Source organism: Triticum aestivum, chromosome 6D, assembly GCF_018294505.1.
Source record: "Triticum aestivum cultivar Chinese Spring chromosome 6D, IWGSC CS RefSeq v2.1, whole genome shotgun sequence".
Classification (NCBI taxonomy): Eukaryota; Viridiplantae; Streptophyta; class Magnoliopsida; order Poales; family Poaceae; genus Triticum; species Triticum aestivum.
In genome coordinates this window covers 77,660,204-77,670,199 of record NC_057811.1, presented here as the reverse complement: position 1 = coordinate 77,670,199, position 9,996 = coordinate 77,660,204, and positions in this window count along the sequence as shown.

Sequence of the window (9,996 nt, the reverse complement as noted above, 5' to 3'; positions counted from 1 at the left end):
TATTGAATTTATTCCACTAGCATTTAGAGATGGATTAATTCTGCATCTTATTGATGATGTTTGTTCATGCTCCTAGTTATTGGAGAGACTTTATTTTGTCTCTCGAACAGATGACATGATTTTGTATGTTATTAAGTCCACTCCAATTATGTAATGTTAGTCCCACCTTATGGTGAGATGAGTTATGTTTTCGCTAAATGAATCTGTTGTAAAGATCATATGCTATGTTACAATTGAAGATGTATGTAACACCCACGATGCGGCTATATCTCCCACGTGTCGAGGCACGACTTAGAGGCATAACCGCATTGTGGTTTTGTCGCAAGAAGGGTCATCTTCACACAATCCCATGTAATGAACAAGAATGGGATAAAGAGTTGGCTTACAATTGCCACTTCACACAATACATAAATAAAATTCATACAACATTCAGAGTACACACATAGACCGACTACGGTCAAAGCCAAAAGAAAAGAAGATAACCCAACTGCTAGATCCCTGATCGTCCCAACTGGGCTCCACTACTGATCAACATGAAAAGAAACATAATATCGACCAAGGTCCTCGTCGAACTCCCACTTGAGCTCGGTTGCGTCACCTGCACTGGCATCAACGACACCTGCAACTATTTTGGAAGTATCTGTGAGTCACGAGGACTCAGCAATCTCACACCCGCCAGATCAAGACTATTTAAGCTTATAGGAAAGGATGGGGTAATGAGGTGGAGCTGCAGCAAGCACTAGCATATATGGTGGCTAACATACGCAAATAAGAGCGAGAAGAGGAGCAACGGAACGGTCGTCAACTAGTAATGATCAAGAAGTGATCCTGAACTCCTACTTACATCAACCATAACCCAAAAGCCGTGTTCACTTCCCGGACTCCGCCGAAAAGAGACCATCACGGCTACACACGCGGTTGATGCGTTTTAATTAAGTCAAGTGTCAAGTTCTCTACAACCGGACATTAACAAATTCCCATCTGCCACATAACCACGGGCACGGCTTTCGAAAGATAATACCCTGCAGGGGTGTCCCAACTTAACCCATTATAAGCTCCCACAGTCAACGAAGGATATTCCTTCTCCCAGGAAGACCCGATCAGTCTCGGAATCCCGGTTACAAGACATTTCGACAATGGTAAAACAAGACCAGCAAAGCCGCCCGATGTGTCGACAATCCCGATAGGAGTCGCACGTAACTCGTTCTCAGGACACACCGGATGAACACTACGTACAACTAAAACCAGCCCTCCAGTTTCCCCGAGGTGGCGCTGCAAGTGGCTCCAGTTTGGACCAACACTCCGAGGAGCACTAGCCCGGGGGGTAAAATAAGATGACCCTCAGGAGCGCGACTCCCAAGGGAAAAAAGGCTAGGTGAGGCAAATGTAAAACCAAGGTTGGGCCTTGCTGGAGGAGTTTTATTCAAAGCGAACTGTCAAGGGGGTCCCATAAATCACCCAACCGCGTAAGGGACGCAAAATCAAGGAACATAACACCGGTATGACGGAAACTAGGGCGGCAAGAGTGGAACAAAACACCAGGCATAAGGCCGAGCCTTCCACCCTTTACCAAGTATATAGATGCATTAATAATATAAGAGATATTGTGATATCCCAACATAAACATAATCCAACATGGAGCAATCTTCATCTTCACCTGCAACTAGCAACGCTATAAGAGGGGCTGAGCAAAAGCGGAAAACATAGCCAAACAACGGTTTGCTAGGAAAGGTGGGTTAGAGGCTTGACATGGCAATATGGGAGGCATTGTTGGGGAACGTAGCAGAAATTCAAAATTTTCTACGCATCACCAAGATCAATCTATGGAGTAATCTAGCAACAAGGGGAAGGGGAGTGAATCTACATACCCTTGTAGATCGCGATGCGGAAGCGTTGCAAGAACGCGGATGAGGGAGTCGTACTCGTAGCGATTCAGATCGCGGTTGATTCCGATCTAAGCACCGAAAGAACGGTGCCTCCGCGTTCAACACACGTGCAGCCCGGTGACGTCTCCCACGCCTTGATCCAGCAAGGAGAGAGGGAGAGGTTGGGGAAGACTCCATCCAGCAGCAACACGACGGCATGGTGGTGGTGGAGGAGCGTGGCAATCCCGCAGGGCTTCGCCAAGCACCGTGGGAGAGGAGGAGGAGGGAGAGGGGTAGGGCAGCACCAAAAGGAGACTTTCTCATGTGTGTATGGCAGCCCAAACCTCAAGTATATATAGGGGGGAAGGGGGCTGCACCCCCCTTAGGGTTTCCACCCCCAAGAGGAGGCAGCCAGCCCTAGATCCCATCAAGGGGGGCGGCCAAGGGGAGGAGAGGGGGAGGCGCCCCACTAGATGGGCCCTAAGGCCCATCTGGACCTAGGGTTTGCCCCCTCCCACTCTCCCATGCGCCTTGGGCCTTGGTGGGGGGGCGCACCAGCCCACCTGGGGCTGGTCCCCTCCCACACTTGGCCCACGCAGCCTTCTGGGGCTGGTGGCCCCACTTGGTGGACCCCCGGGACCCTCCCGGTGGTCCCGGTACATTACCGATTTCACCCGAAACTTTTCCGGTGACCAAAACATGACTTCCCATATATAAATCTTTACCTCCGGACCATTCCGGAACTCCTCGTGACGTCCGGGATCTCATCCGGGACTCCGAACAACATTCGGTAACCACGTACATGCTTTCCCTATAACCCTAGCGTCATCGAACCTTAAGCGTGTAGACCCTACGGGTTCGGGAACCATGCAGACATGACCGAGACGTTCTCCGGTCAATAACCAACAGCGGGATCTGGATACCCATGTTGGCTCCCACATGTTCCACGATGATCTCATCGGATGAACCACGATGTCGGGGATTCAATCAATCCCGTATTCAATTCCCTTTGTCCATCGGTATGTTACTTGCCCGAGATTCGATCGTCGGTATCCCTATACCTTGTTCAATCTCGTTACCGGCAAGTCTCTTTACTCGTTCCGTAACTCACATCATCCCGTGATCAACTCCTTGGTCACATTGTGCACATTATGATGATGTCCTACCGAGTGGGCCCAGAGATACCTCTCCGTTTACACGGAGTGACAAATCCCAGTCTCGATTCGTGCCAACCCAACAGACACTTTCGGAGATACCCGTAGTGCACCTTTATAGCCACCCAGTTACGTTGTGACGTTTGGCACACCCAAAGCATTCCTACGGTATCCGGGAGTTGCACAATCTCATGGTCTAAGGAAGTGATACTTGACATTAGAAAAGCTCTGAGCAAACGAACTACACGATCTTGTGCTAGGCTTAGGATTGGGTCTTGTCCATCACATCATTCTCCTAATGATGTGATCCCGTTATCAACGACATCCAATGTCCATGGTCAGGAAACCGTAACCATCTATTGATCAACGAGCTAGTCAACTAGAGGCTTACTAGGGACATGGTGTTGTCTATGTATCCACACATGTATCTGAGTTTCCTATCAATACAATTCTAGCATGGATAATAAACGATTATCATGAACAAGGAAATATAATAATAACCTATTTATTATTGCCTCTAGGGCATATTTCCAACAGTCTCCCACTTGCACTAGAGTCAATAATCTAGTTCACATCACCATGTGATTAACACTGACAGGTCACATCACCATGGGACCAACACCCAAGAGTTTACTAGAGTCAACAATCTAGCTCACATCTCTATGTGATTAACACTCAATGAGTTCTGGTTTGATCATGTTATGCTTGTGAGAGAGGTTATTAGTCAACGGGTCTGAACCTTTCAGATCCGTGTGTGCTTTACGAATATCTATGTCATCTTTGTGGATGCTACCACGCGCTATTTGGAGCCATTTCAAATAATTGCTCTACTATACGAATCCGGTTTACTACTCAGAGTCATCCGGATTAGTGTCAAAGTTCGCATCGACGTAACCCTTTACGACGAACTCCTTTCCACCTCCATAATCGAGAAAATTCCTTAGTCCACTAGGTACTAAGGATATGTTCGACCGCTGTCATGTGATCCATTCCCGGATCACTATTGTACCCCTTGACCAACTCATGGCAAGGCACACTTCATGTGTGGTACACAGCATAGCATACTGTAGAGCCTACGTCTAAAGCATAGGGGACGACCTTCGTCCTTTCTCTCTCTTCTGCTGTGGTCAGGTCTTGAGTCTTACGCAATACTCACACCTTGTAACACAGCCAAGAACTCCTTCTTTGCTGATCTATTTTGAACTCTTTCAAAATCATGTCAAGGTGTGCGTTCTTTGAAAGTATCATCGGGCGTCTTGATCTATCTCTATAGATCTTGATGCCCAATATGTAAGTAGCTTTTATCCAGGTCTTCCTTTGAAAAACTCCTTTCAAACAACCCTTTATGCTTTCCAGAAATTTTACATCATTTCGGATCAACAATATGTCATTCACATATACTTATCAGAAATGTTGTAGCGCTCCCACTCACTTTATTGGAAATACAAATTTCTCATAAACTTTGTATAAATCCAAAATCTTTGATCATCTCATCAAAGCGTACATTCCAACTCCGAGATGCTTACTCCAGTCCTTAGAAGGATCGCTGGAGCTAGCATACCTTTTAGCATCCTTAGGATCGACAAAACCTTTCTGATTGTATCACATACAACCTTTCCTTACGAAAACTGGTAAGGAAACTTGTTTTGACATCCATCTGCCAGATTTCATAAATGCAGCTAATGCCTACATGATTCCGACGGACCCAAGCATCGCTGCGGATGAGCAAATCTCATCGTAGTCAACTCCTTGAACTTGTGGAAATACTCTTTGCCACAAGTCGAGCTTCATAGACGGTAACATTACCGTCCACGTCCGTCTTCTTCTCAAAGTTCCATTTATCTCGGATTTCATGGCTTCTAACCATTTGTCGGAATATGGGCCCACCATCGCTTCTCCATAGCTCATAGGTTCATCGTTGCCCAACAACATGACTTCCAAGACAGGATCACGTACTACTCTGAAGTATTACGCATCCTCGTCGTCCTACGAGGTTTGGTAGTGACTTGATCTGAAGTTTCATGATCACCATCATAAGCTTCCACTTCAATTGGTGTAGGTGCCACAGGAACAACTTCCTGTGCCCTGCTACACACTAGTTGAAGTGACGGTTCAATAACCTTATCAAGTCTCCACCATCCTCCCACTCAATTCTTTTGAGAGAAACTTTTCCTCGAGAAAGGACTCATTTCTAGAAACAATTACTTTTGCTTCCAGATCTGAAATAGGAGGTACACCCAACTGTTTTGGGTTTTCTATGAAGATGTATTTATCCGCTTTGGGTTCGAGCTTATCAGCTTGAAACTTTTTCACATAAGCATCGCAGCCCCAAACTTTTAAGAAACGACAACTTAGGTTTCTATAAACGGTGTCGTCTCAACGAAATTGCGTGGTGCCCCTTTTAAAGTGAATGTGGTTGTCTCTAATGCCTAACCCATAAACGATAGTGGTAATTTGATAAGAAACATCATGGTGTGCACCATATCCAATAGGGTGCAGTTGTGATGTTCGGACACACCATCACACTATGGTGTTCCAGGCGGTATTAATTGTGAAACACTTTCCACATTGTCTTAATTGTGTGCCAAACTCGTAACTCAGATACTCATCTCTATGATCATATCACAGACATTTTATCCTCTTGTCACGACGATCTTCAACTTCACTCTGAAATTACTTGAACCTTTCAATAATTCAGAATTGTGTTCCATCAAGTAAATACACTCAGCATCTACTCAAATCATCTGTGAAGTTAGAACTTAACGATATCCACTGCATGCCTCAGCACTCATTGGACTGCATACATCAAAATGTATTACTTCCAATAAGTTGCTCTCTTGTTCCATCTTACTGAAAACGAGGACTTTCAGTCATCTTGCCCATGTGGTATGATTTGCATGTCTCAAGTGATTCATAATCAAGTGAGTCTAAATGATCCATCTGCATGGAGTTTCTTCATGCATATATACCAATAGACATGGTTCGCATGTCTCAATCTTTTCAAAAATGAGTGAGTCCAAAGATCCATCCACATGGAGCTTCCTCATGCGTTCTATACCAATATGACTCAAGTGGCAGTGCCACAAGTATGTGGTACTATCATTACTATCATATATCCTTTTTGGCATGAACATGTGTATCACTACGATCGAGATTCATTTTAGGTGCAAGACCATTGAAGGTATTATTCAAATAAACAGAGTAACCATTATTCTCCTTAAATGAATAACCGTATTGCGATAAACATAATCCAATCATGCTCAACGCAAACACCAAATCTCGATGGTAGAGGGAGCATGCGATGCTTGATCACATCAACCTTGGAACCACTTCCAACACATATCGTCATCTCACCTTTAGCTAGTCTCCATTTATTCCGCAGCTTTTATTTCGAGTTACTAACACTTAGCAACCGAACCAGTATCTAATACCCTGGTGCTACTAGGAGTACTAGTAAAGTACACATTCATCTAACGTATATCCAATATACTTCTGTCGACCTTGCCTGCCTTCTCATCTACCAAGTATCTAGGGTAGTACTGCTTCAGTGACCGTTCCTCTTATTACAGAAGCACTTAGTCTCGGGTTTGGGTTCAACCTTGGGATTCTTCACTAGAGCAGCAAACGACTTGTTGTTTCATGAAGTATCCCTTTTTCCCTTGCCCTTCTTAAACTAGTGGTTTTATTAACCATCAACAATTGATGCTCCTTCTTGATTTCTACTTTCGCGGTGTCAAACATCGCGAGTTGCTCAAGGATCATCATCTATCCTTGATATGTTATAGTTCATCACGAAGCTCTAATAGCTTGGTGGCAGTGACTATGGAGAACCATCACTATCTCATCTGGAAGATAAACTCCCACTCGATTCAAGCGATTGTGGCACTCAGACAATCTGAGCACATGCTCAACGATTGAGCTTTTCTCCCTTAGTCTTCAGGCTTAAGAAACTTGTCAGAGGTCTCATACCTCTTGACGTGGGCACTAGTCTGAAATCCCAATTTCAGTCTTCGGAACATCTCATATGTTCTGCGACGTTTCAAAACGTCTTTGGTGCCACAATTCTAAACCGTTAGCATTACGCACTGAACTATCACGTAGTTATCAAAACGTGTATGTCAGATGTTCCGCAGCATCTACAGACGACGCTGAGGTTCAGCACACCGAGCGGTGCATTAAGGACATAAGCCTTCTGTGCAGCAATGAGGACAATCCTCAGTTTACGGACCCAGTCCGCATAATTTGTACTACCAACTTTCAACTAAATTTTTCTCTAGGAACATATCTAAACCAGTAGAACTTAAAGCGCAAGCTATGACATAATTTGCAAATACCTTTTTTGACTATGTTCATGATAATGAAGTTCATCTGATTATGAACTCCCACTCAGATAGACATCCCTCTAGTCATCTAAGTGAAACATGATCCGAGTTCAACTAGGCCGTGTCCGATCATCACGTGAGACGGACTAGTCAAGATCGGTGAACATCTCCATGTTGATCGTATCTTCTATACGACTCATGCTCGACCTTTCGGTCCTCCGTGTTCCGAGGCCATGTCTGTACATGCTAGGCTCGTCAAGTCAACCTAAGTGTATTGCGTGTGTGCCGAGGCCATGTCTGTACATGCTAGGCTCGTCAACACCCGTTGTATTCGAACGTAAGAATCTATCACACCCGATCATCACGTGGTGCTTCGAAACGACGAACCTTCGCAACGGTGCACAGTTAGGGTGAACACTTTCTTGAAATTATTATAAGGGATCATCCTACTTGCTACCGTCGTTCTAAGCAAATAAGATGCAAAAACATGATAAACATCACATGCAATCAAATAGTGACATGATATGGCCAATATCATTATGCTCCTTTGATCTCCATCTTCGGGGCACCATGATCATCTTTGTCACCGGCATGACACCATGATCTCCATCATCATGATCTCCATCATTGTGTCTTCTTGAAGTTGTCACGCCAACGGTTACTTCTACTTCTATGGCTAACGCGCTTAGCAATAAAGTAAAGTAACTTACATGGCGTTATTCAATGATACGCAGGTCATACAAAAAATAAAGACAACTCCTATGGCTCCTGCCGGTTGTCATACTCATCGACATGCAAGTCGTGATTCCTATTACAAGAATATGATCAATCTCATACATCACATATATCATTCATCACATCTTCTGGCCATATCACATCACATAGCACTTGCTGCAAAAACAAGTTAGACGTCCTCTAATTGTTGTTGCAAGTTTTTTTACGTGGTTTGTAGGTTTCTAGCAAGAACGTTTCTTACCTACGTATGACCACAACGTGATTTGCCAATTTCTATTTACCCTTCATAAGGACCCTTTTCATCGAATCCGTTCCGACTAAAGTAGGAGAGACAGACACCCGCTAGCCACCTTATGCATCTAGTGCATGTCAGTCGGTGGAACCTGTCTCACGTAAGCGTACGTGTAAGGTCGGTCCGGGCCGCTTCATCCCACAATGCCGCCGAAACAAGATAAGACTAGTAGCGGCAAGAAGAATTGGCAACATCAACGCCCACAACTACTTTGTGTTCTACTCGTGCATAGAAACTACGCATAGACCTGGCTCATGATGCCACTGTTGGGGAACGTAGCAGAAATTCAAAATTTTCTACGCATCACCAAGATCAATCTATGGAGTAATCTAGCAACAAGGGGAAGGGGAGTGAATCTACATACCCTTGTAGATCGCGATGCGGAAGCGTTGCAAGAACGCGGATGAGGGAGTCGTACTCGTAGCGATTCAGATCGCGGTTGATTCCGATCTAAGCACCGAAAGAACGGTGCCTCCGCGTTCAACACACGTGCAGCCCGGTGACGTCTCCCACGCCTTGATCCAGCAAGGAGAGAGGGAGAGGTTGGGGAAGACTCCATCCAGCAGCAACACGACGGCATGGTGGTGGTGGAGGAGCGTGGCAATCCCGCAGGGCTTCGCCAAGCACCGTGGGAGAGGAGGAGGAGGGAGAGGGGTAGGGCAGCACCAAAAGGAGACTTTCTCATGTGTGTATGGCAGCCCAAACCTCAAGTATATATAGGGGGGAAGGGGGCTGCGCCCCCCTTAGGGTTTCCACCCCCAAGAGGAGGCAGCCAGCCCTAGATCCCATCAAGGGGGCGGCCAAGGGGAGGAGAGGGGGAGGCGCCCCACTAGATGGGCCCTAAGGCCCATCTGGACCTAGGGTTTGCCCCCTCCCACTCTCCCATGCGCCTTGGGCCTTGGTGGGGGGGCGCACCAGCCCACCTGGGGCTGGTCCCCTCCCACACTTGGCCCACGCAGCCTTCTGGGGCTGGTGGCCCCACTTGGTGGACCCCCGGGACCCTCCCGGTGGTCCCGGTACATTACCGATTTCACCCGAAACTTTTCCGGTGACCAAAACAGGACTTCCCATATATAAATCTTTACCTCCGGACCATTCCGGAACTCCTCGTGACGTCCGGGATCTCATCCGGGACTCCGAACAACATTCGGTAACCACGTACATGCTTTCCCTATAACCCTAGCGTCATCGAACCTTAAGCGTGTAGACCCTACGGGTTCGGGAACCATGCAGACATGACCGAGACGTTCTCCGGTCAATAACCAACAGCGGGATCTGGATACCCATGTTGGCTCCCACATGTTCCACGATGATCTCATCGGATGAACCACGATGTCGGGGATTCAATCAATCCCGTATTCAATTCCCTTTGTCCATCGGTATGTTACTTGCCCGAGATTCGATCGTCGGTATCCCTATACCTTGTTCAATCTCGTTACCGGCAAGTCTCTTTACTCGTTCCGTAACTCACATCATCCCGTGATCAACTCCTTGGTCACATTGTGCACATAATGATGATGTCCTACCGAGTGGGCCCAGAGATACCTCTCCGTTTACACGGAGTGACAAATCCCAGTCTCGATTCGTGCCAACCCAACAGACACTTTCGGAGATACCCGTAGTGCACC